At 44.9% G+C, this 25,988-nt stretch overlaps 1 protein-coding gene and 2 pseudogenes across 2 annotated transcripts in view; all 3 read left to right on the forward strand.

The window, feature by feature from the left end:
- Npsr1 (neuropeptide S receptor 1) overlaps positions 1–25,988 on the forward strand; it is a 406,607-nt gene that overhangs the window by 314,367 nt on the left and 66,252 nt on the right. The gene's annotated exons all lie outside the window — the stretch shown is intronic.
- Positions 8,029–24,806, forward strand: LOC116907128 (annotated as a pseudogene).
- On the forward strand, positions 13,816–18,744 carry LOC116907131 (annotated as a pseudogene).

Here is a 25,988-nt window from a genome sequence, read left to right on the forward strand (position 1 = left end):
AGCTATACATGGAGATATTCATGTGATATTTGCAATAAAATAAAAATAGAATTTATTGATAGAAAACTAAATAAATTTGTGTACAGTGGGATTGATTTTAAAAAGTTGTAAGGTGTGTAAATGATGATTCTGTTACACACACAGACACACATACAGTCATATATACACACAGAGACACAAGGCACACAGACATACTACACACACACACACAGTCATGCCTATACAGACACAAAGACACAGAACACACACACATACACATACACACATAGATATACACACAGAGAGACATATATAAACACACACACACACACACACACACTTCTTTAAGTAGCTTCTACATTTTCAAAGGTGTTTAGTGTTAATTACCCTTTCTTTTTCTGCCCTCCTAACTCACCCTATTTAACCTTTCCTGTTCCATTCTCCTTCTTCATCCTTTCATATCTCCTGTATCTAGATTTATTTATTTATTATATATAAGTACACTGTGGCTGTCTTCAGACACCAGAAGAGGGCATCAGATCCCATTACAGACGGTTGTGAGCCACCATGTGGTTGCTGGGATTTGAACTCAGGACCTCTGGAAGAGCAGTCAGTGCTCTTAACCGCTGACCCATCTCTCCAGCCCTATATCTCCTGTATCTTAGTAGATTCTTGGGTCCTATGGGTTTAAATGGTGTTCCCCTGTAATTGGAGGAATAATGCCACCCCCAACGTAGGTTGTTGTATTGGTTTGAATGAGAGACGCTCTTTACAGGGTCAAATATTTGACTATTTGGTCCCCAGTTGGTGGAGCTGATTGGAGAGCTGGTACATTCTTTCTGGACGAAGTAGATCACTTGGGGTGGCCTTTGAGGGTTCATAGCCTCAACTCATTTTCAGTTCTTGCTCCACGCCCTGTTTGTGGCTGAAGATGTGGTAGTTTTTCATGCCATGCCGCTGTGCCACGATGGACCCTTCTCTCTCTGGAACCCTAAGACATGATAAGCTCTTTCTTCCATAAAGTCTCAGTGGGGGTCAAACTTAATTAATACAGCTCTTAAATCAGAAGCTCAATATCTGGACTGGATTACCTTTTCTCAAGTTATTGATCCGTAGGGTTTCCCAACTCCCATTACATGTCGTTGCTGTTATTCTTGGTTACCCACCAGAACTCAAAGGTAAGTCCCCCATTGCTGAGGACACCACATACCTGAGCCACAGGATGTAAGGATCACAGACCCTAGGGGAGACCCTAGTACTCACAGTCTTTACATTTTTAAAGGTCCCTAAACAAAGGAAAGGATGGGGAAACAGCCTAACGTTCACTCCTTAGGAATGAATACAACAGTGGGAGAAGGGAATGTTCTTGTGAAATGTTACCATAGGGAACCATGGAGAGCAAGGAAAGGCCTAAAAGAAAAGAGATGACAGAGAAGGTGACAAAACACAAGTAACGTGGAAGTGGGGGGGACTTTAAGGGAAGACTGGGTCCAACAAGAGGAGTAGAGGGGCTGGGAGAGAGGTAGAAACAGCAACAAAGTAGAGTAACAGATGTGGATGAAAACTTCATAATGGAACTCATTACTTTGTATGACACCTAAAAACAATTAATAAAAAAAAACTTTGATCAATATGTACTGCCATGGACACAGTGCTAGCTTAATCTAAGTTCTTTTTTTTCTTTGAACTGGGGACGAACCCAGGGCCTTAAACGCTGGGCGACGCTCTACCACTAAAAACTAATCCCCACCTAAGTTCTTATCTTTATATCTAGACCAGTGCATCTCTCAGTAGATGACAGTGGATACAGAGCCATGATGACTCTTAGTTGTGCAAGACTGGGAGACCATGGAGTGTTCAGCTTTTAGGGGATCTGTGTGCACCCTCTTCCACAAGGCTCCAGAACACGTAGCAGAGGGACCAGAAAGACAGTAAGGGCCAGAGGAGTAGATGTTGCCCAGTGATATTTTCCATACGACCAGTGAAATTGCACATAAGACTCACTAGTGCTGCACACACGAGTCTTGGATGAAGGGAGGAGATGACTCCATCTGTCCTTCTCAGGACCTACACATGTTCTTACTTTGCCTCCTTTTGAGGCAGTGTCTCATGTATCCCAGGCTGGCTTTTAACTCCAACCTTGCCTATGTAGTTAGAGTTTTGACCCAGTCGCCTATTTCTCTCTGAGTCCTTGGATTACAAGTGTGTCTATCGCACCTTGTTAATGGACTGTGGTATCAAGGAGGGTTCATGCATCTGGGCAGCCTACCAGCCCAGTTACATCTTAGCCACCTGGCACTATTTGCTCTTTGTTGTTTTGCCTCTTAAGGCATTCTCTCTTCTGATTAGGTTTCAGGAAGGACAAATGATTAATAAAAATCTTTCTGTCAGGGAGGGCTACTCTTGGGCGAACTTGAGTGGTTGAGGATTGACCTGAACCACAATATTTGACTCCATATCTACAGTGGAATTTTTACCAAATGTTTAAAAAAGTTATATTAATTTCCTACAGTATTATTCAGCAGATAGCGAAATAAACTTTCCCTAACTCATCCTGAAATCCAAATTTCCCTCAACCTAGAACCAAATAGGACATTGGAAGAAAGTTATAGTTTGAGGGGCTGGCTAATGGCTTATCAGTTGAGGCATTGGCTACTTACAAACACCTAGATTCAATTACCAGCACCATATATTTGGCTCACAACCGTGAAATTCTAGCTCTGGAATAATGCCCACTTCTGGCCTTTGTAGGCACCTGGAGCACATATGGTGTACAGACAAGCATGCAGCCAACTTCCATACATAATATAATAAAACAATTATTAGCTAATATCTCTCATTAACACAGATGTAAAATAATAATATTACCAAGTCAAATATAAGAATCATATATCTTGATCATATAAGACTTATTCTAGGGAAGCAACATTTAGAATTCAAAAAATGAACTAATGTGCCTGGAGTGATATGATGTGCGAGGGGCCATGCAGGAGGAACTGCAAAGCGGTTGGAAACTCAAGAATGCAGCCCACTGGTTGGCGCAGCTGTGATGGGTGTGTCTCTGTTATGGTTTGTCCTGGAGTTATCTGTATTTTTGATGCTAATTCCGCTGCCCCAAGGACAGCTGCCTACTCAGGAATCAGGTGAATTAAGAACCCTTCTCCCCATTGAATTTGTAAAAATACAGGTGAGGGCAGCAGGTACAGGAGGAGGCCTGTCATTGGAGGAGAAAGGAAGGATGGGTGGGGAGAGGGAGTTTGAAGGAAGAGGAGGGACTGGAAGGAGGAGAAGAGACAGGAGGGAGAGGAGAAGCGATGGCAGGTTGATGGAGGCTCTGTGTATTTTCAGGTTATGAATGTTCTTAAGGGATGGATGGTACCAGGTTTTGTATGTTTAAGTGGGCAATTATATCTTATCAATTGGGTCAAAGATTATTGTGTTGTGTGTTCTTTTATGTGATGGTTTGAGTGTAGGAAAGTGTGTGGTGGCAGGAGACACTGGGCCGCCAAGGAGCTGGGATGTGATTCTGCCAAGATACCTAGCAGACATCTTGGGCACCGCGGTGCAGGACCTAGCGGGATAAAAGACAACCAATACCTTTTTTTATTTTTATATTTTTACAACATGTCTCAGTGAGGCATGACCCCGAGAAGCACGCGTCCTGAGGACGTCATGCTGTTGTGGAGTTCTGCTCTGCTTGTTGCCTTCACATCCCTCCGAATCTAATTATATGGAAACTTTAAGGGGGCTTCAAGCCCCTCACTGGGCGATATCAGCGGCACTCGCAATAACAGCGCTCGATCTCTTTCAGGCATTGCTGCTGGGGCAGATTAATAATTCAGTCACCACCTTAGGAAAGAACTTGGAAACGTAAATTGTCAACAAAGACCTCTCCATTTTACTTTTTCCTGAGGGGAAATCTTTATATCAATTAGTTTCAGCAAGAAAACAAGTGACTACTTAGAAACATGAACAGTGTTTCTGGTGGTGAGGGGAGGGAGTTTAAAGGGAAATCTGTGGGTTTTACCCCTTTGTCAAAGCAGAAGCAGGTCCCCCGCCAAAAGGGCCAACTTCCTTCCTTTCAGCTGGGAGCCCAGAGACCACACTCAGGCAAGTTAGGACAACAGCTGAGGGTGGAGGCAGCCAAAGGCTAGATCGAGACTAGGTGGATAGGAGTCCAGGAACCAACCTGTCATGGTGCATCACTGTGGGGGCGTCCTGGACTGAGGATTCTGCAGAAAGGACATCACCATGGCAGAGATTGAGAGCATGAAGCCACTCAGTATATATTCAGTGTCCTCCAAGTTCAGGGATCGGCAGAGCTAATGAACAGAACATGACCGCCCAAGCACACCACTTCGGCTTGAGCATCAGGCCTCACACAATAAGGCTCATGCAGTGGGGTCGGCCAAGGGAGCTTAACCTGCTGCGGCTTTGTTTGCACAACTTTGATGGGCCTCCTGGGTCTGCTCTGACAGATGGTTGGTGGACCTAGGGAGCTGAAGACCACGCCCTGCCTCTTTCGCTACTCCCGCCTTTTTATTTTTTCTGAGAGGGTTTTACCACTTAGTGGGTAGTAAAAAAAAAAATTGTTAAAGATTATTTGTAGTTCAGCCAGTTACAGTTCTCTATAATAGAAATTACGCGGATTGAAATTCTCTCTCTCATTCTCCTCCCCTCTCTCTTCTCCCCCTCCCCCCTTTCCCAGCCAATTAAATTACTGAGAACTCAACCCAGACCAAACACAGGAAGCATCCCGAGCACACCATTGGTTCAGCTCTTTTAACAATCAGAAGAAGCCAGGGACAACTTTTACCAGGAACCAGGAATCATGAACATCACTAGGAACCACCACTGCGCTATCTCCACTTTGATGAGGTTGCAGGAATGAGAGTAAGAAGGGCCTGGGTGGGCTTAATCAGGTCTGAGTCAGGGTCTGGCTTCTTATGTTTTAAAATTATTTTCAACATTTTATTCATTGTCGTCGTCGTCGTCGTCGTCGTCGCCGCCGTCGCCGTCGATGGGTGCTTTGATTGCATGTACCACACTTATGCAGTGCCCACAGAGGGTCAGAATATGGCCTCAGATCCCCTGGGACTGGAGTTACAGAAGGTTGTGAGCCCCTATGTGGGTGTCGGGAATGGAACCTGTGTCCTCTGGAAGAGCAGCCAGTGCGCTTAACTAACAAACCATCTCTCATCTCTCCAGTTCTTTTTTTTTTTCTTTTCTCCGGAGCTGGGGACCGAACCCAGGGCCTTGCGCTTGCTAGGCAAGCGCTCTACCGCTGAGCTAAACCCCCAACCCCATCTCTCCAGTTCTTTTGTTCAGTCTTCTTAATTATCTATATAACTGTTATGTCAAAAGCAAAAATGGTTTCATGTGGCGTACAAAGATTATGTGTTCAATGCAATAATTGAGTTAAATAATGCATTTATATATGAAAAGTAAAGAAAAATTTGAATCCGCAATATTTGGAATTTCGTGCTTATCTGAGGCTGCATACCTCTACATTAGTGTTTGTTTCTGGTCAGATTTAGGGTGTATTAGGTTAAATCAAGACTTTATTTTTCTGACATTCAGATTGCCTTAAAAGGCGACATTACTGCCTTTTGGGGGGAAATAACAGAATAAGAAGATGCAGCATGAGACGTCCATTGTGGCTTTTCTGTTATTTCCCAATGGCCGCTGAGCATGAGAGACATTCTTTGAGTGGGGAGATTGGCCGAGGTTTGGAAACCACTACCGGATGTAGATTCCCAGTGGACATGATACACCACTGCATCTTGCATGCACTTTTACTCTTGCCCCATCTAAGGAGGCAAAAGGGTACGGACACATTTAGTTAGACAAGGTGCTTTTATTATAGGTAAGCAGGAGGGGACAACAGAGGTCTAGGACTCATGATGTATCTGTCCTAAAAAGCTGTCCAGAGAGGATGGAATCTCGTTTTCAAATCTCTCACGTCCACTGCGGACAAGGCACCACAGAAGGTAGCCTGTGCAGGGTTTTATAACCGGGACACTTGCTAGGTTATAGTGCTAAAGAATCATTTCTACTGGTGCATTAGAACCCCAATATGTTACATTCCAAACACACTTACAGTTATTTCTAAGAACACTACGGGAGTGGGTGGGAGAACTATGCTGGTCCAAAGTGACACAGAGGACTGTCCCGCATAAGACAATTCTGTCCCTAGTCTACTGAGAGCCACAAAAGCAGAACAGTGGTCCTCTGCTGCTCTATCCCATTAGGAACCTGAGCATCCTTAATATAAGGGAATTGTCTACCTGCTTCAGCTATTCTAGGAGGAAAACAGTTGCTTAGAGACAAAGGACCCACATATCAGAGGGCAATGTCAGATGGGGCCAGAAACCTCTTGCTTTGAGTTTGTAATCCAAAGCAGTACATAGGTGCAGTTCATAGGCAGATCTGAGAATTGGCCAAAACCCCATGAGATCAATGGCTTTAATCTTGCCAGAGTAAGATGCACGGAGGCAAAGAACTGAGCATATCACAGAACAGGCTAGGGTGGCAGCTGGATTGGTCGTGTTTGCTGCCCCTGGGACAGCTAGCCAGGTCTCTGGGTGTCCAGCAGCTTCCTTAGGAGATCATCTGGGCCGCATAACACTAAGCTACAGCCAGTGCAGGAGACTGCATTTTGCTGTGCATGGTCTTTCCGCTCTCCCACCACTTCATCTCCTCTCAGAAGAGCTGTGACTAGCAGACCAAGAGGGAGAGATGAGAAGTATGTACGGTGTGCCTCAGCCCTGGCTGACACTCGTAAATGTCTCGTTCATTTCCTCAGAGGAAGGGATGAGATGGGGGCTATACCCAGGCTATATGACTACACGGCTTGGACTGAGCACAGAGTGTTCTCCTTCTCTGTTCTAAATAGCCCTAGACCTCCGTATGCCTGGAAGCTTCTAGCCTTCAAACAATCTAATCTTCCAAGCTGACCGTTTCAGTCCGGCTTCTGACTGAATTGTTCTGTCTGGCTTCATCTGTCTCTTTCTCATTCGCTGGCTCGTTCTGTCTTCATTTGTATCTAGCTTGTTCTCTCTGTAACTGGTTTTAGTAAAACTGTCCTTGAAAGACTGCCATACATGTATACCACCCACCCACCACACACCTCTCCCCCTTCTCCTGTCTTTTTCTCTTGTCTAGTCTTCTCTTCATTTCTCTGCCCTTAAGTAGACTCTCTTTCTTGTCTGTTTTTCTGTGAGTTGGGTATATCCTATCTCTGACGTATTCTGTCAAATCTTTCTCTGATTCATCACTTTGTCTGCCCTTCAACTAAACATCATTTTCAAACCAACATCATTTTCAAACCCGGTTGCTTCCTTCTACAAACTAACCTTACTTTCATAATCAAGGATGAAAGGTATGTGCCAAGGCAGTGTCTGTATTCTAGCCAGATCAGATCATATCTTTGGCTACCGTTTTTTGAGAGGAGTCACGTTGCCTGATTAAAATTCCTCTACAGGCATTTCCTGCTATAATTATCCATCCAGTACTGCTGCAGGGGAAGTTCAGAGCGACCTTGAGGATTAGGTTAAGTGTCACGGTAGTCTGTTTCCAGGTCGTAGGATGTAGGACCTCATTCCCACTCTGGGAAGTTTTATTCTCGTCGGAAGATTGGACAAAGAACTGTGATGAGACCTCTCTAAGAATACTCAAGCTTTTGGGGACACCTTCTGTTCGGGGACTCTGGTTGATTTCTAGCATCTGCACTTGCTCTCTCTGTGTAACTTCCAGTCCCTTAGGATTACTTTTAACTCCTTGGGAATCCTTTCTGTCGTGGCCGTGAGGGGAGACAGGCAACACATCCCAGGATGCAGATCCTCCTCTCAGTCTGAGGAACAGCCCAATCCTTCCACCAGAGAAAGGGTAGAGGCGTTGGCGCGTCGCCCTCCTCACCCCCAGGGGGCGCCAGGGGCCGGGAGTCGGCCTCATTCTCAAGCTCACGCTCTCTTTAGCCGTGTCGTGGCGGCTCCAGCCACGACTCCCAGCCGCGTCAGAGTTCCCCGGCAGCCAATCAGAACTGTCCATGTACTAACAGGGGCGGGGCTGCCGAGGGCGGAGGAAGATGGCGGCAGGGGCTAGGTGAGGTGTTGGCAGTGGCGAGGGGCTCGGGCGCGGGGGGTGGGGGGACGCGGAGCGATGGCCCGCGCCGGCCGCTGGGGCGGATAAAACCCCGTCGCGCCGCGGGTGAGGGCCGGAGGGAGGAGACGGTGCCCGAGCGCCACAGGAGTATGACGGGGCTGTACGAGCTGGTGTGGCGGGTGCTGCACTTGCTGTTCTGCCTGTACCGCACGCTCACCTCCTGGCTCCGCGTTCGCTTCGGCACATGGAACTGGATCTGGCGGCGCTGCTGTCGCGCCGCCTCCGCCGCGGTCCTAGCGCCGCTCGGCTTCACGCTCCGCAAGCTCCCGGCCGTCGGCAGGAACCGGCGTCATCACCGGCACCCGCACGGGGGACCGGGACCGGCCGCCACCCACCCCCGGCTGCGCTGGCGCGCGGACGGCCGGTCCCTGCAGAAGCTGCCGGTGCACATGGGCCTGGTGATCACCGAGGAAGTGCAGGAGCCCAGCTTCTCAGACATCGCCAGCCTCGTGGTGTGGTGTATGGCCGTGGGGATCTCCTACATTAGCGTCTACGACCACCAAGGTGAGGCCGGTGGGAGGGAGGGTGACAGAGGCGCGTCCGAGTCTGAAGGACTACGTTTTCTAACTAGTTGTTCTGGTTTGCTGTGCGAGGCCGCCCTTCTGCTGGCCCTGTATTCAATGGCCTTGGGTCATGAGGAAAAATCCCGGTGCCGGTGCTTTCGAGGAAGAGATCTGTTTATTGAACACCGACTAAGTCTTTTAATTCGATTAGTGTTTGTAACATTTGAAAGATTGACCTTAGTCCATTAAGGAGATGGTTTCTGTATGGCTTTGTTTCGCCAAAGAGGGAGCTGAGGTTCTAAAACATTAACTGATTTGCCCAAGGTCACAAAAGTAACGGGTAAATAATTGTAAAACCAGTCTGTGTGTGTTCTTGAAAGGGGATTCAATGAACTCCTCTTAAGGGCGACAGGCAGTAGAATTTATAATGAGAACCGCAATTGTGTTTTCGAAATGACATCGTAAAGTTAGGTGACATTTGAATTGACCTCTGAAAAGGTGGAGTTTAGATAGGCCTGGAATAAGGCCTGAAATCACGTGTTACCCATTTCTCCTTAGTGGCGGGTACAGTAGTACTTGATACACTTGTCTTCCTGCGTTCCTAATCAAGGCAATGGATTTCACCATGGTTTTTTGTTAAGGGACGGTGCCTCAACACCGGGACTACAAGCCCTAAAGCACAATGCCAAATATATTTCTTGAATTTTGCCCTCGTCTCTGGCTGATGGGAGAAAGGGACATATTAGCATAGTGATTTGGGAGGAAGCTTCTACTAGAAAGAAGAGATTCTGAAGGTAGAACTTGAGTTGGGAGTGGGAGATGAAATGTGAATGGGCATTGAAGAATGGAGTAGATAAAGTGGAGGGGCCCCAAATTTCAACCTTGGATTTCCATCAATCTAAAATGCATTGGTGTTTCCTTAAAGCTAGAGCTGTGTGTGAGAAGGATGAGTGGGAGGGTTGGTCTTTGGAAAGAAAAATGACTGCTTTATTCTCCAGTAAAATGGCCTGCATACTGTGAGAAGCAATTTGAGTTTTACCTTTAAATCTTCACACATATTTGAGTTAGGGGGGTTTGATTGGGGCAATAGTAACCTCTGTCTGCTTCACCCTCTTTTTTACAGCTAGTAAGGAGTGTGGCTCTCCGGGAGGAGTCATGATCTGAAATGAGGATTTGCCCTGTAGGTAAAAGTGCAGAGACATTCAGACTGACAATGCAGGGTTTCCCTGAAGGACCTGTGAGACTAGGAGAAGTCTAGGAGCAGCCACAGTGTGGATATGGCTGTTAAGGCACAACAGTGAAACCAAAGGCATTAAGTAATGTGATGGACATCCAGCAGGAAGGAAAGATAGAACTGAGCTGTTGACAAGACTGCAAGCAGTAGTTCACAGCACAGCCACACTTCCTCTTTCCCTGCACCCTGTTACTGAATTCTGATGATTCAGGTCCCAAAATATATGCTCTACAGGAAAAAAAGTCTATTATCTAACAAACGTGTTGGAGTTTTAGGTGCACAATGGGGGAGGGGAGAGGAGATGGTAGCCGGAAGGAAAAGCTCAGGTTTTAAAGTGGGTGACCAAGGACATCGACCTTTGATAAAGGTGCTTCAGCTTCATCCTGCTTCCTCTATACGCCCCTACTTGAGATTGTTTCGCTATAGGTATTTGGAAGACTTTTTGTGTATTGACATATGTGTATGTCTACATTAATGCAGTCACAGCAAATGAGTATGAAAGACCAGGGAGACAAGAGGGGAGGTCCCTTCGAAGTGCTGTTGTCCCCTGGTGGCTCTAGGAAGAAGGGAAAGTGATGTTTGCACTGGAAACTACCAAAGGTACATAGGGTTTGGAGTTCAAACACTACCCTGTCCCTCCCTGTGTGTGAATTGGAAGTGCACCTCTTTGGTGGCATTCCCACTAGATAATATCATTGAAGGGGGCATTGGGAACAGTGAATATGACAGGGAGGCTTCAGTAGCAGAATGCTGGGAACAAGGTAAGGTGGATGGCATTGGGAACAGTGAATATGACAGGAAGGTTTCAGTAACAGAATGCTGGGAACAAGGTAAGGTGAATGGCATTGGGAACAGTGAATATGACAGGTAGGCTTCAGTAGCAGAATGCTGGGAACAAGGTAAGGTGGATGGCATTGGGAACAGTGAATATGACAGGAAGGTTTCAGTAGCAGAATGCTGGAAACAAGGTAAGGCGAATGCATGCTCAGGTGGCTATTTTGCTCGTATGTTGTTTTATAGAAATTTACTCCAGAGTTCAGTGTTTTAAAATAATTAAGTGTTGACTCAGTACAGTGGGGCAATTTTCCTTGGAGTCACCTCTATACTTATATTGCAGTCAGTTAATTGGCAGGGACATAAAGGTTGCCATGTGTCATCCACTTTATGCCTGGCTCATAATGGCTGGGATGGGAGAGAGATGGTCGTCTGTCTCCATAAGGCTGCCGTGGGCTTTCTTATGTAATGGAGGCTTCACAATGATCCACTTGCCTCCAGATCCCAGGTTCCCAGAATCAGACCAAAGCTGCCAGGACTTAGGATTTAGTTTAAGCAAGCAGTCACACATCTGTCTGTCGGGAAGGAAGGAAGTAGATTTTACTTCTCAATGGGAAACTGCCTTATGCCGCAAGGTAGAGCTGAGGGGAGTTGGTAGCAGCCACTGTGGAGACAAGCCTATGATTTAATTTCCCCCTAGCCTACATATTTCTTCAACCTTGAATCTGTATTTAAATACCATTCATTCCAATTATGATGGGCTATAGGTTGCTTTTAATCCTTAGACTAAAGTACCCATTGACATTTACTTTCATTTGTCTCTTCCTGATGAGACATCTTCAGGTGACCTGATGGGTCATCTGTGAACTGATGACCAAGTTTGTTTGCTTTTGTCGTTGAAAGGTCTTGGTGGGCTGGCCTTCAATTTAAGATTTTCTTACCTCAGCTTCTCTGGTACTGGAGTTACAGGCATGTGCCCAAACTTGGCATCCACCCATCCATCCATCCATCCATCCATCCATCCATCCATCTATCTATCTATCTATCTATCAATCAATGAGTTCTTCTGAATACCTGGAGTTTGGTTTTTGGGTGGTCCTTCAGGGGATCAAACTCTGGACCCTTAGCAGGTTGAGCACTGTAACCCAGAGCTCACGGTTCTCATAAGGAGAATTGACTACGTTGTCTGTGTGGTTATGAATTAGAAAATGATTACGATAGGAATTGTGTTAAAAAAGTGTTTAACTGTATTTGGCATTACAGCCTTGGGGCTCCTGTGCTTTTTTGTATTCACTTGAGGTGCACAGCGCCCCAGATAGTCCGGATGGGTACCCCCTTATTGCCCAGCTGTGTTGGTACCATGCTCACGGTAGGTTTGTTTGAGTCCTCGAATGTTCATGGGAAACACTGAATCATCACACTTACTGCTCAGCTGGATTAAGGTAGTCCAACCCGGCATCTCTGTTTTCATCAGGCTACTTACGTGGTGCCTCTGCACACTGGAGTTTGACCTTAGCATAGAGCAAAAGCTTCTGCCACTCGCCTCCAGTAAGAATAATCATGGGCTGCGGATGGAGCTCAGTGGGTATGGTACTGAGACGCTCCATGCACGTGTGCGCACACGCATTCACGCACGCACGCACGCACCATGCTTCAGCTTGTACATTCTTACTCACGTGTGAGGACAGTTTGGGGGTAGCACTACTTATTAGAAGTAGAACTGAGTCAGCAAGGTATTGTTTTCTGTGTGAGATTCAGCAACGAGACAGCAAAAGTGTTTTGTTGTTCTTTCTGCTTTTATCTCTATTCGTAGATCTGTGCCGTGCGGTAGATTTTGGGTAATTATTTCTCACTAACCCTAAAGGGACTGCCCGGTGCTATCTCAGCCTTTACAACCTCGTTCTCCCCCACCTCTGTACCCCACCTCTGTACCCCACATCATATCCACATTTAGGCTGTTGGCTACCACCTCTTGCTGGAGTATTCGCTTTCTGGTTGACACGTGACTGTCTCTGATCCTTGTGAGTCTGCCTTCACCTTGCACTAGTGTCTCCTGTCCTTTGTCAGTCAGTCTTGCTCTGCCTCACTCTGTTCCTGGATCCCCTAAGAACCTCGGCATCTCTAAAGATACTTGCGTTGTTTTCCTGTGTGTCTGCACTTGATGGTCATACGTCAGAAGCTCCTAGGTGTCCTCTCTGCTCTCCTTTTGGTTTCTTCCAGGGTGTTCTTGGTGTTAAATGCCTGCTGTGGTCGGGCAGTGCACACTCTGACTCCAGAGAGGGCTGTGCTTCTGGTACCCAAGCATAAGGAACTGAGTTGCAGCTCTTGTTTCCCGAGAGTGGAACCTTAGACTCCTTCAGGAAAGTAAATTATTCTGTTCTAGTTTGACCCATGACATAGATACGAGCAGGAGGTATAACTCTTAATGTGATTGTTCTCCTTGTGTTGATTAGAGAGCTGTCAGAGGTATTGAAAGTCCACATACACTCAGGATTGTATTTGGTTTACTGAACAGTGTACCTGAGGCGTTTGCTTTTCCATATTTAGAAACTACTGGAAGGGAGCCTCTGTCCCTCACTTCACTTTTGATAGCTCTCTCTTTCCTAGGACTTTTCATCTTACCTCACCACCGCCTTGTTCGGGCAGAGGACTCTTTACCCAAATCCGATCATGGTTCTCAGAGTTTCCAGCCAAGCCCAGTTGGTCGGTAGGCTCTTCAGGTTGTTTCATCCCAGTCCTTCATCTCTGAAAGGTTCTCCTGCTTTGGGGTTTTTTGTTTGTTTGTTTGTTTTTGATGTAAGGAATAATTTTGTTCTTAATGCTCTTTTGTTAAACTAGCACTAGATCTATGCAATCTTTGAACAAAGATTTATTTTAATTTGTGCGTATGCTCCTTAAGTGCTGGTATTCTCGGAGGCTGGAAGTGGAGGCCACCAAAGGAGGCCAGAAGAGGGCAGTGCACTCGGAAGCCAGGGTTCCAGGCATCTGTGTTGGCTACGGGAAGTGATCTTGGGTCCCCTGCAAGAGCCGTGCATGCTGTAACCACTGAGCCATCTCCTGAGCCCCGTGTGTTACGTCTTAATAGAAACAATTATTTTTTGTTAAATTCTTTTAAAAGCCACTCAGTTCTTTGGTTCAAGGTTGTGAGTATCATAGCACACTATGGAGGACAGAGAACAACTTGTAAGAGTTGGCCCTCCTCTCCCACCACGTGTGGCTCAGGTCTCCCAGCTCAAAGACCAGGAGAGCCTGGACTTGCTGAGCCATCTCACCATCCCCTTTGCTGATTCCTACTGTGAGCTATGCCAGAATGTAGTCAGTCTGAATGAATTCCACCTCAAGAGACAGAATCAGAAAGCCAAGGAACCAGGTTTGGAATTGAACCAGTTTTATAAAAAAGCTTTTGTTCTTACAGCCTGTGTTGATCTTCACCGTTAGAGCGCAGACAGTAGTCCCTTTGTGGGCTGTCATTGCATCAGCCTCAGGTCGTGGTACACACAGGTGACAGAGACTTTATAAAAGGCATTTCAGGCAGAGGGTTTTCCTCATCGGGATGAATGGATCTAAGCAGTCACCCCGAGCTGTAGGATCCCTGTTTAATTACTGCAGCTTAACTTGAGAGCGCTCTGCTCTCCGAGAGCCAGGCGTCACATAGCAGGGCTCTGGAGTTCTCGTCTCAGAATGTGCAGCGTGGCTGGAGCTGTTGCTGGGGTGCAGCGGGGGTGCCATGGGGTGCGCTTGCCTTATGAGGCTCTGTGCCTGCTTCTGGATGGTGATGAAACAGATAGACACGTAAACTGCAGCCGGAGCTGAGAGAGCCTGTGTGCCTTCCTCACTTACGCACTTCTTGTGTTTGAGGTGCTTAAGCCATTCTGTGAAGCCACAGCCACAGCATGTTTGTTTCTTTGCTGTAGCATGTTCACATTCTAGCATAACGGTTGGTCTGTGAGGTAAGATGAGGCTCTCCACTAAAATGAAATAGTCCAGTGACTTATAAGGGTTTGTGTTTATGACTGGTAGTCATGTAAAATTTTAATATATATATATATGTTCTCGAGCTGGGGACCTGAACCCAGGGCCTTGCGCTTCCTAGGTAAGCGCTCTACCGCTGAGCTAAATCCCCAGCCCTATATTTTTATTTAAAAATACTTGTAGTATCGAGCTGGGGGACTGAACCCAGGGCCTTGCGCTTGCTAGGCAAGTGCTCTACCACTGAGCTAAATCCCCAACCCCAAATACTTGTAGTATTAAGTATATGTTTTCTTCTCCAGAGATTCCGCTCCGGTCGTGTGATAGCTGTGAGTTACAGAGGTTAAGGTAGCCAACAGGGAGCTTACTTAGGTCTCGAGGCATTGTGCATAAGGAAATACTGCTTCAATTGCGTAGCTTAGAGGAGCTTGATAAGTAGGAGACTTTCAGTTTATTTTTCTTTTCTTTGTCCTCTAAATTCTTTTTTCCTAGAAGTTTCTTAAAGGCCTGCTTTATAAAAGGAACAGTTGTAAAAATGCTTATATCAAAAGCTATGTTAAGTATATATTTAAAAAGCCACTTTATTAGATTGATTATACATTTCACATGAGTTTTGAAGAATCTTTAAGAAGTACAGATAATGGGTTCGGGTCCCCAGCTCGACCAAAAAGAAGTACAGATAAGATTTGTTGAAAGAATACTTGTTTAAACTTCTTGTTTCCTGGTTCTCTTAATTTGTAAAGGTCATGCCATGTCTTATTGCCCGGTTAGTGTGCACATGCTTGGGCGTGAGGGTGGGCTGAATGTGGAGACCTCTTAGGATCTCACATTGTCATTGCCTTTCAGAGCAGAGGTTTTTCTTTCCTCTGTGTGTGTATTCCTGGCTGTCCTGGAGTCAAGTTCTCAGATCAGGCTGGCCTCACAGAGATCTGCTTTGCCTCTGCCTCCTGATAGTGCTGAGATTAAAGGCATTCATTCACCACCAGCACCACTCAGCACCACCAGCACCACCAGCACCACTCACCACCTCACTCACCACCACTCACTCACCATTGTTTTTGGTGCTGCTGCTGCTGCCAGGTCAGAGCAGAGTTTAAAGACTCCAGTATGGAGTCTGGGATCAGTTTGTATCTTAGATGTAGACTGGTGGATCTATTTCTGCTTGAAGTGTAGGTATTCAAGGTTTCTGTCACACCACGCTTGTTTGGACAGACTTGGTTTACATCTGTACCTACTGAGCTCATGCTGGCTTCTCTTTTTGTTTTCTTCTAAATGTGAGACGTGTGTGAGTCCTTATCCTTCTGCTCAACTTAATGCGAACTGAGTGGGTGTGGGCAGTTTAGTGCTGTCTCAGGTGGCTCCTGTGCCTTTTTACATTGCCTGTGTGTTGACCTGTGTGGTTTGACCTGTAGTCCCATTGTTTCATAACTCGAGACTGCATTCTCCGCTTATTACATGTCTAAACAGTAATGGACAACCCTCAATCTGCCTGCATATTTTCCTCCATGCTAGGAAACAGGAGTCACTCTCATCAAGTGGTTGATGTTGAGCTCAGCTGAGTATCTTCTTACATTCTGTGGAGTTGTAGCCTTGTGGAGTGTGTCAGGGTCTCCCTTCTTTTGGTGTCTGTCCCCCAAATTTCAGTGACATTACCTTTCACTTGTGTCACTACACTAACTGTCCCCCTCCCCATTGAATTTAAACTGATCAGCCCTCTAGAATCCATTCTTCACCTATCCAACAAAGTAATTTTCGAGGATGGCATGGATTTGGAATTCAGTCAGAGCCTGTGAATACCCTGCCATAACCAAGCCAGTGTTAGCTCTTGGCTCTTCTGAGAAGGCATCCTCTGCTCAGGCTAACTTGGAACTCACTTGTTACTAGAGCTGGTCTTGAACTCAACATCTTTCAGCATCTCATTCTAGCACAGGTTAGCACAATCAAACTGGCTACCAGTCATTTATTTTAAAGTAACATCATTCAAGCAGCTGAATAAAACCCTCCTAATCCCAGATTCTGTTGTACTTAGAATGCTATATTCACTACCAGGACTAAGGGACCTCCTGCAGTTGTGATTTGCAATGTCTCCGGTCTCACATAATATCCCAGTTCCAGTTTTATCACCTTTGTAATAAAGTACTGTGACCAAAAGCAAGTCAGGGTAGGAAAAGGTTTATTTGGTTTATACTTAAAACAATTTACAGTCCATCACTGAGGGAAGTCAGTCAGAAACTCACACTGAAACCAAGAACACTGCTTGCTGGTTCTATTACAGGTTCATGTTTAACTGCCTTCTTGGGGAATGATGCCACCCACAGTGTGCTGGACCTTCCTCTGTCTGTTAACAATTGAGATCGCCTCCCGAAGGTTGTCCTCAGGTCACTCACGATCTGGGTGATCCTTCATTGAGACTTTACTGGTGACTCTTGGATGTGTCAAAATGATAGTGAAGTCTGCCTGAGACAATTCCTCTTCTTGCTTCCTTGGAATGCTCATAGTGGTGCTCTTCCTTCCTTAAAAAGGTGAGCTCTGAATGCTGAGAGGACACGCATCAGAGCTATCTCTCTAATAGCCTGCCGCTGAGGGAATCCTGATTTCTTGGTTGGCTAATGTGTGGTGACTGAGATTCAAACCCAGGTCTCAAAGCTAAGCAGTGCTCTACTCCTAACCACAGTATTCGGTTCAAGAACTACAGCTTCTCCATTTCAGTTTGAACAACATCAGCCAAGGCGTTTGGTAGGAATGCCAAGTTGAATATGCAGGAGAAGCGAACAGGAAGGACCGGTGTATCATTGACCTTAGACACTGCACTGCCACTGATTCCACAGTGCTGTGCAAAAAATGCCAAGGGGCAGCCTCAAACTTAGCCCGTGCTCAGTGTAGGTAGGGTGAAACGTTCTAGTGTGCTTTCACATACATTGGAATATCTTGATCTAAACTTTAACACTCAGTTTAGTACCACACCTACAAATATTTCTTTGACTATAAAAAAGAAACTCATGTTTGGCTCTCCACACACATAGCTCATGTTTATCAAGAAACATTAAAATCATGTTTTTTTTCTGAGATGCAGATTTCCTAGCCTAAGTTTGTTCTTTCATGGCAATTGGAGTGTGCCCCTGCGTACATGCAGGTGTGTTTTCACAGGTGACTCACAGTCCTTTATTTGTGATTACTTTCCTTTGGGAAAACTGGTTATAGAGCAACAAACTGGAAATGTCTTACGTTGTTACAAAACTTACATTAGATTTCAGGTTATTGCAAGAATACGTGTGTACCTGACAACCTGAGCTGCATGTCCAGAATCCATGTCAAAGTGGAAAAGCCTCTCCACAAAGGCGCTATGACTTATATAAACATGGCAAGTGCACCTCCCTCATCTCTCTCTCTCTCTCTCTCTCTCTCTCTCACACACACACACACACACACACACACACACACACACACACACACACACGAAGTGTGTGTAGACTGCTACAGAGAAATGTACACTAGCAATACTTACACACTTCATGGATGAAGGAAATGCCATAGAGTATGATCAGCTATGGTGGTCAAGCTGTGTGTCATTAAGAATCATTAAGAGAGAGTCTCATTCTCTCTTCCTGTTCTCCACCATGGCCCAAGATCAGGGTGAAGAGTTCCCCATGCAGGGATATCTGTGTGGGGTAGAGCGGAGATAGGCTGACCCAGGCAGCCAAGGTGTTGGAGCAGCTCACAGGCCAGACCCCTGTGTTTTCTAAGCTAGATACACTGTCAGGTCCTTTGACATCTGGAGAAATGAGGGGATTGCTGTTCACTGCACAGTCCGTGGAGCCAAGGCAGAGGAGATTCTGGAGAAAGGCCTGAAGGTGCGAGAGTACGAATTAGGGAGGAAGAACTGGCAACTTCGGCTTTGGGATTCAGGAACGCATTGACCTGGGCACCAAATATGACCCAAGCATCGGCATCTATGGCCTGAATTTCTATGTGGTGCTGGGTAGGCCAGGTTTCAGCATCGCAGACAAGAATTGCACAGAACAGGCTGCATTGGGGCCAAACACAGAATCAGCAAAGAGGAGGCCATGCACTGGTTCCGGCAGAAGTGTGATGGGGTCATCCCTCCTGGCAAATAAATTTTATCCAAAAAGGTCAATAAAATTTTTTCTCAGAAATGCAGAAGAAGAAGAAGAATAATTTTCCTCATAATCTGATTCACATAAGTCTCAAGACAGAAACTACAGGTTATATTTTAGCCGATTATTTGTCCAACTCAGCCTACAGCAAGATTCTCTCTAACTTTCTGCGAGGCTATCTAGAGATACTTTATAATGGCTCTACTGTTCTTTCTTTAAATTCTGCTTTTGTAATTGGGAAATGGCTGTGGATTGTGAAATGTTCTGGTAAAGTTCCCGATGGAGTCACCCTTTAGGTTTTTGAGTTGTTGTTAAATAAACATTGAGTTTCTTTTATATGGGAAATGACTTGGAGAGAGAGATTCATAAGTTAGGAACTTACAGGTAAGAAATGGCATTTCAGTGGTGGCAGTGGTGACATAAGTTAGTGCTACTTAGGAGTTCAGTGTTAAGTTTATTAAGGGATTTGAACAGAATCCATGTGTGTTGGAGGAAGAATGGGACACTGGGAAGGGTCTCCAGAGAGGAGTGACCCTTCTGTTGCCCCAAAAAGAATTGGGGGAATTCTACAATGTAGAATTCTACAGGGTCAGTGAAGGGCACACGAAGGATAGGGGTTGGGGCAACTCCATCTGTGTGAGAAACATAAGGCAGTCCTTATTTTGCTGATTATAGAGCCACAAAGGAATAGGTTGACTTGTTTCCTAATCATGTATTATTTCTACCCATTTGCTGTGGAAGCAGACAGCAGTGTTTGTGTTGAGTGGTTAGTACATTGTGAAATATTGAAGGTGATAGTTGGAAGGTGCCAGGACGGCACCCAAAGCTGAGTAGTTGGCAGCCTAGTGAAGCATTCTGGGAGGTCATGAAGAGGGCTGCGGTGACTAGAAACTACAGTGGCAGTGGACTGAAGGAATTAAGGTGTACAAGCCATGCTGTAGAGCAGCCAGAGAGCTTAGCTTAGTGACATGAAGGTGGTAATGCTCCAGAGAAGGGAGGATGCCTGGACGGCTGAGCAGGCCATGCTGCCTTTAGAAATAGAACCCGGAAGCTCACCTCATCCGTTTACAGTTCTCACTGTGCCTGTTTTCCTCCGTCCTTAACCCTAAACGCTTATAACTTTTACAGCCCTCTTCCATTTTGAGATGAGGTCTCACTCAGCCTCAAGCTGTATGTATTCCAGGATGCCTTGGAATTTTGGATGTAGCCTAGGCTAGCCCCAGATCCACAGTAGTTACCTTGCTTGTTTTAGTTTCCTAAGTGTTGGGTTTACTGATGTGAGCTGCTGTGCCATCCCCCAACTTGCCCTGATTGTTTTGAGAGCTAGCCTTTTATGATATACCACAATGCTTCACTCTGCTCACATCTGATTGTTTACAAAACTTCAAGGTAGAAGTGGGTGTTGGGATGAACGGACATGTTAGGAACAAGAACAAGAGCGTCTTACTTAAATGTAAATGCCTTATGTCTTTACATGAATTTTATAGAAGCTTCAACGTTATTTTCTTTACTGGGTTTCTTGGCATACTTTTAAATGTGCATCCTAAATTTTGCCATACTTATCTTACCCTTGTCCTGTCCCTAGTGGCTTTAAAGATCTCTGAATGATTGGACTCAGGAGAAGCATGTGGGCAGTGAGAGAGGACTGAGTTCTCTCCATTGGGAGAGGTAGGGAGGACAAAGGTTCGGTGGAAAGGAACATTCTATGATGGCCTGCCTTCAATGGAGAATAATGAAGGAAACAGATGCTCATGTCAGTGCTTCAGGGATGTGAGGAGGGAAGATTAAATTGGAAGCCACTTTGGTGACTAAGTATACTGTTGGTACTGGGGTTTGCAGCACCCGTGGAGCCAAGGCAAGAAACTTGAGTTTTGGGCAGGCCTTGCTTCGGAAGTGCAGGCGCTCTGGGATACCCCTAAAGAGTTGCTGAGGGTCCCACTTTAATCTGCAAGCTAAAGTAAAAAGCCGAGAAATTGGTGCAGACTAACATGCAAGTCTTAAAGAAAGTGGTAAGGAAAGTTACTGTGATCGTAATAGGCAGGAAGGACAGAGTGCATGTGACTGCAAGTGTGTGTGCATGGGGCTGTGTGCTCGGAGGCCAGAGAGGCTCTCAGGGATCCTGTTGTTTTTCTCTTTACCGTGGGCCCTCTGACTGCACCTGCAGCCAGACTGGCGGCCAACAAGCCCCCAACCCAGTGTGCCTGCCTAACTAGGGTTACAGGCATACATCAACCCGTACCTGGTTTTAAAGCAAGCTCTCGGATTGAGCAGGTCTCATGCTTATCAACACACTCTCAATTTCCACTCAGCCATCTCTCTTAAAATAAACTGATATGTCCTGGCTGGGATGTTACTGAGATTTTTACATTGTTTTTTAAATCAGGATTTTTTTTTTTCCTCTAAAGATTTTATTAATTATATATAAGTACACTTGGTGTATCAGACACACCAGAAAAGGGCATGGGATCTCGTACAGATGATTTGTGAGCCACCATGTGGTTGCTGGGAATTGAACTCAGGACCTCTGGAAGAGCATTTAGTGCCCTTAACCAAACCCATTTCTTCAGCCCAAGTTTTTTATAAATCTAAGTTTTTGTCTGACTTTCTATTTGTTTTGTTTTGTTTTTCTTTGAGACAGGGCCTCCTGTGGCCCTGGCTGCCCCTAAGTTTATTTAGTAGGCATTTGAGACTTGTAATACTTGTATGTCTATCGTATTTATCTGCCCTTTGACATGGTACAGACATCTCTTTGTATTTTGTACATGTGGGGTTTTTGACTTGAGCTCAACAACATCTGTAGCTATCTTTGCACAAGTATACCTATGAATATTGCTACTCATGGTTTGCACAAGGTTAGCCACTTTTCATCAGGAAATAGTTGTGCCTGTATTTTAATTCAAACTTGTGGATATGGGTATTCAGACAACAGTCTTTGGGGCGTGGGTGTGGTGTTGTTGTCCCTCTTGCGTATAAGCCTAGTTCTGACCTTACTTTGTGGGAAGGCTTGAAAGACTTCTTGGTAATTTCATTCCTCCACCTTCCTGGGGTTGAGGGGTGCTCCACTCTCAGCTCTCTCTCCGTTCACTCGTGTGTGTCCCTAGTTTAGTCTCTGGAGAAATGGCCAAGTAAGAGGGAAAGTAAAAGAAAACAGTTTACTTTTATTGTGTACGTGTGCGTGAAGGAGTGCGTGTGGTGTGAATGCAGTCAGTCCTGGAGGGCCAGATGACAGGCTCCCTGCAGCTAGAGTTCCTTGAGCTGCCTGGTGTGGGCTCTAGGAACCAAACCGGGGTCTACTTCAAGAACAGTGAGTCAGTCCTAACTTGTGGAGCCATCCCTAGACCCAGCCTACCTTTGGTGGACAGATGAGCCAACTCCTTTAAAGTTGTCTTCTGACATCTGTGTGTGCTGTGCCACCCCATGGCAGACAGAGCAGTCCTGCCCGAACTCAGCTGCTATCTGTCCTTGGCGTAACTAAATTCTCTGAGGGAGTCCTGCTTAGTAGTCTGCCTGCCTGTACATTGCTTATAAACTGTTGGGTACCTGTTGGCAAACAGTGTGAGGTGTGGGACCTCCCTCACTCCTCTTCTCATGCATTACCATTTCAGCAGCAGCCTTTGTGTGTGAAGTACATTCAGATGCTACTTTATCCTGAGCGTCATACCTAATGCTCTCTCTCTATATGTATGTAGCTTTTAATTTCCTTGATCAGGTTCAGCTTAAATCTTGCTTTGAAACTGTTTTACCTTTATTTTGTGTGTGTGTGTGTGTGTGTGGTGGTGGCCCGGTGTGAATATGTGCCCAGGGCATGTGTGTGGAGGGTCAGCAGACTGCGTGGGGAGTTAGCCCTTTTCACCAAGCTTTGGATTTGAACTCACAGCAAAGGCTTTCTTTATTCAGCTGTTGAGACACCGTAGGGGTCTCCATGCCTGCTTTCTTATAATAAACCTTCCATTGAAGACATTGTTACTTTTTGTCTTGGTTTTTTCTCCCTGTGAGGAAACATCGCAGCATTTCTTATGAAGGCAAACATTTAATTGGCTGGTTCCATGCCTAGAGATTTAGTCCGGCTATATGGCGGGAAGCAGCGGAGTACACAGGCTCATGGTCTGGAGAGCTGAGGCCCTGCATCTGAATCAGCAGGCAGTAGGGGGAGAATACACCGAGCCTGGCTTGAGAGCAGGAACTGAGAGCCCACCCTGGTGACACACTTCTCTAAGAAGGGCACCTTGTTCCACAAGGTCTCACATCCCAATTTCAAATAATGCCACCCCTGGGAGCCTGGGGCCGCTTTCCTGGAGACCAATACCCTGCTGTTTTAGGGGGGTTGAGCCCATTTTATATGACATACTGCTGTGCATACTGATTCTCTTTTTTTCTGCCCCATCATTTTTCCACACTTTTTTCCTTTTTAAGAAGTTGGGTCATTAAGTGTATGCTTAGTTTTGTTTTTCTTTTCTTAGGATGGATGTAGGTAACAAACGTTAGCTTTTATATGGCTGAAGATCATACATTTACTTCTTTTGTTCTTTGTACTTCAATTTAAATTCTTAATTTGCTCTTATTTTATCTTTTACTTAGTATACTTATAACTACTATTTTTATTACAAAACAAATCAAAATGAGGCAGTAACATTTAATATGTATAACAAATCTGCAAAGAAAAGATGTTAGACTGGTAATCGGGGAGCTAAGTCCAGCCCTTCCTCACACTGTATTTCCAGTATTTCAGTTTGTTACTTGCAAATAAAAAGCATGGGTGAGGAACTCTTAATTCCTTCCTACTCACATGATCACTTGCTTCCAGGTAGGTAGCCCCGTCTTCTATGACTCTGGTATTAATCACCGCCTGCTGTTGGGTTTCCTTTTAGATTCCAGTTTGATATCATTTCTTTTATCAAAAATGCAGCTTTTGCCTAGTGTGTACCCAGAGCAGAAACTATTAGTCACTGCAGAGCATCACTCATCTGGCTGTGATTTATTTATTCTTCATAATTTTTATTTTTTAAGGTATTTTTTAAGAGAAATAATTCCAGATTATTGATGAAATTTTAAAAAACAACAGCAGGAACTTTTAATAAGATTGTTCCAAATACTCACCAGGAGTTTGCAAATAGTAACGACAAAGACCATCAAGGTAGGGAAAAGGGACTTGTTGGACACTTGACATGAGAGAAGAGCAGATTTTGTAACATTTTTTCATTTATCTTGCTTTTCATAGTCTTTATTATTAATATCTTTCTAGAAGATAATGTTCAGGAAAAATGATAGAATAACAAATTGACATTATAGAAAATGGGAATCAACATTAAAAGACGTTTGTTTAACCAGGCAGACTTTATAGTCCATGATAAGAGAAGCCCAGGAATGATAATTTGTATTCGTGAGCTAGTGAGTATATGAATTATGCAAACCTGGCTTTCCTGTAGGCAGTGTATGAATGTTTAAAAGTTTAGAAGTAATATTTTTGCCTTGTTATCGGGTTAGCTAGAGTCCCAACATTTATAAGTTAGCTTCAGAAAGGCATGTGGATGGTGCACATGCCCCATAGAAACTCTCGCTTTTTATGTTACTACTGGAATTGGACTCTGAAAGTGTAGATGCCATTTTTAAATAAACAAAATTGTAGGTAGCCTCTTTATAGAGTGTTTACTCACTATACAACATGTTACTTTTATTTAGGATTTGTACAGTGCTTATAAACCAGGCCCCCATTTTTATAGACCTGAGGTACATGGTCTTTTCAGAGGGGGGAAAGGGTATGTTAAAATATGGACCGAGGAACTTGAGTGGTTCCTAGTTATCACTGTTGTATTTTATTTTTGGTCTTTTGAGCGCATGTCGAACCTGATTTTTGAAATAAATGTGGCAGAGTTTAAGTTTTATCTTTGTCTGTTCTCTTCTCTTGAAGTTTTTAAATTGCTCCATCGGGTGTGAAGGTGCTGTCCCCAGAAGATGGAAAAGCGGACATAGTGGGGGGCGAAATACTTCCAGGACTTTTGCCAGTTAGTAGCCCAGCAGCAGAGGAAGCCCACAGAGCTGGGAGATGTAGAGCTGCTGACAGCTTACTGAGTAAGTCCAGAACTTTTCCTTCCCTGCTTTGTCTTCCAGACACACAGATAAAGGCATATTTAAAGTTCTTTTTATTTTTACCAGAGCTAGCCAGGGTTATACACAGTGAACCACTGCCTTTGGGGTGGGGATTTAGGGAGGCTTTTTATTGCTGTACTCTTGCAATGTTAGACAGTTAATGACCCACAAGTGGGAAATGATTTTAAGATTCTGAGCTAGCCTTTCGTGACAATGGAAGGATTTAATAAGAAAAGATTTATTTCAGGTATTTCACTTGAGTTTGTGTGTAGGCACATGGGGAAAAACCAAAGATAGCTTTCTGGAAATGTGGTTTCTGTCCCTCTGCTGTGTGAATGGGAATTGGGGTTCACTAGGTTGGTGAGCTCCCTTCCCCATCTTCGTGGTTCAAGGGAAGGGTTTTGAGGATTTTTTTTTTAATTCTTGGAAGTTGGGATTTAAGTGGGCTGTCTCCCTCACTGTCCTTCTTTTCCTCTGCTGTTCCGTTGTTATCATAAACAACTTCCTCAGAGACATCTCCCAGTGCAGCCTGCTAAGTTTTCTCTTTTTTGCAGTCATTCACCAAATGCAGTCAAACCACTGTATGCTAAGGTTGCTAAAAACACAGTACATGTAAACGCCATATAAATATGTGGCAGCATCCCCACGTTACCTTGCACTGCCTATGACAGTCTTTGCTGTGCTGTTTTCACTGGGGTCCCTTTAGGAACCTTGCCCTAACTCAGTGGTTCTTCCCAGGGTTATCTTTAATGTTTTCAAAAGAATATTCAAATAAAATGGATGTCCATTGATGGCTTGTACCCAGGACGTTTTTTTTTCATCCATTCCCATAGGGATACCACGCACCTTTATTTACCAACCATGCATTTTCTGTCTCTTTTCATTCCCATGCCTTTGCCCTCCTTAGTTCTTTTTCTGTGGTCTTTTCTGTTGGTTGGTTAATTGTGTGCTCTGTGAGCACAGTGAGCAGAGACCATCAGAGAGTGTTTTCATCAGAGTTATTGAGACAGTGACCATTTTTGACAGTTTGAAGTTTAATCAGAAAGAGGAGTTTTGAATATGTCGTAGCGATAGTCTGGGTGGGCCCCATAGATGGCCTTCAGATATGTATCCATATAGAAGTATATGTAGTGTAGAGCCTGGCCTAGGGTTTGTTAATTTATA

The sequence above is a fragment of the Rattus rattus genome, chromosome 8 (assembly GCF_011064425.1).
Source record: "Rattus rattus isolate New Zealand chromosome 8, Rrattus_CSIRO_v1, whole genome shotgun sequence".
NCBI classification, from domain to species: domain Eukaryota; kingdom Metazoa; phylum Chordata; class Mammalia; order Rodentia; family Muridae; genus Rattus; species Rattus rattus.